The sequence below is a fragment of the Mustelus asterias genome, chromosome 11 (assembly GCF_964213995.1).
Source record: "Mustelus asterias chromosome 11, sMusAst1.hap1.1, whole genome shotgun sequence".
Taxonomy (NCBI): domain Eukaryota; kingdom Metazoa; phylum Chordata; class Chondrichthyes; order Carcharhiniformes; family Triakidae; genus Mustelus; species Mustelus asterias.
This window is the reverse complement of record NC_135811.1, coordinates 38,429,550-38,431,442: the sequence shown is the minus strand read 5'-3', so window position 1 is coordinate 38,431,442 and position 1,893 is coordinate 38,429,550.

Here is a 1,893-nt window from a genome sequence, read left to right as displayed (position 1 = left end):
TTTTTTCCATAGGCAGTGCATGATGATAATTGGAAATGCACTGTCTGAAATGGTGGTAAAAGCAGATTCAATAAAAACTTTCCAAGATAATTAAATATATATTTGGTGCAAGGCTTTGCAGGTCGATGGGGGGGGATTAAGACAGGATTGGAATAATTGGACAGCTTTTACAAAGAGCTGGCGCAGGCAAGGTGAGCCAAATGGCTTCCTTCTGTGCAGAATCATCCTCCATGTGTGAAAATCATTATATCCACCAATCCTTTCATCTCAATACTTGGAATGACCTGAAAAATTGGGCAATTTAAAATCCTTCACAAAACAGACTAGTTCTGCAGCCCTATGAATTTTAATTTATGTTCAAAAATACTTGTCCTGAAGAGCACTTTGATTTTGAGATTAATGGCAGATATCAATGATTGATTCAGTTTCAACTGTTTAATCTAATTCAGCGCCACCTTGCAGACCAATGTTCTCTATCTCAGTAAGTCCCCCTGAACAAAGCTACATTGGCACCCCCTTCCTCTTATTCTTTCCAGATCTTTTATAACATTTTAAACGAAGTCAAGCCTCATTATTTATACCCAATACACAAAACACGCATCTTTAGTTTGGGTGTGTTACATGTTTTGTATGTGATATCCTCCTCCTGACTAGACACTTGTAGTGGTATCTGTCCTGGTGAAATTAGTTCCAAAGTCCAGTCTCACTTTTTTTTAACCCAAATTCAAAATAGAACAATGTCACAGAGATACTAACATCCAATTTCTATTTCCAACACTTTTTATTGCTATTGCCAATGACAAAGGTGTTTTAAGATTTTATTTTACTTGCAGTTTAGGAGCTTCATATGGTTTAACTGAGACATTATCAATAGCACATTAACAACACTATATGGGCAGGATTTTCCACATCCCCATGGCATGTTTTCAGGTGGCAGAGGTAGCCTGCCATTGGCTGTCAGTGGGTCCCGTTGCTGTCAATGGAGTTTAAAGTAAAATTGATTTATTAGTCACAAGTAAGGCTTACATTATCACTGCAATGAAGTTACTGTGAAATTCCCCTAGTCACCACACTCCGGCACCTGTTTGGGTCAATGCACCTAACCAACATGTCTTTCAGAATGTGGGAGGAAACCGGAGCACCCGGAGGACACGGGGAGAATGTGCAAACTCCACACAGACAGTGACCCAAGCCAGGAATCGAACCCGTGTCGCTGGCGCTGTGAAGCAGCAGTGCTAACCACTGTGCCGCCCCATTGTTTCCTGTTGTTTACACCCTCTACTGCTGGGGAACACGCAGTGTGGGCTCGCTGTCAGCAGGACTGGAAGCTCCTGGCCAATATGTCTCAAATAATGTGTAAATACTTAGTTGCAAGGCTAGAGATTCATGAAAATGAAACTACTGTATTTCTACAAAAATGATAATTTAATTGGTTGCAGAAATTGATGCCTTTAAAGTGAAGGATTAGGAGGTAGTCGTTTGATGGACACAATTAAGATTCAATTCTCGATTGAATTTAAACAATTAAAATGTACTGTATTCATGTTTTAAGTATGGTGTTTTATTAAAAGAAGAATGGTTATTCAAGATATTTATAATGATATATGGCAACATAATGAGCATGTCATGTATGGTGGTATGATCCCCAAGTAGCTATGCCAAATCCTCACAAACGTTTGAGATACATGTGCCTCAAGGTGATTGACTTGCTTTCTACTAAAAAATAACCTGTGTTATTTATCAAATAAATCAAACTTATGGATAAATGGCCAAGGCACATACTTAATTTGCACACAAATATATTTGATAGCAAGTTAGATTACCTATAAATATAATATAAAGCTGGATGAGGATTCCATATAGTCACAGTGCAATAAAAAGCCACACCATAAA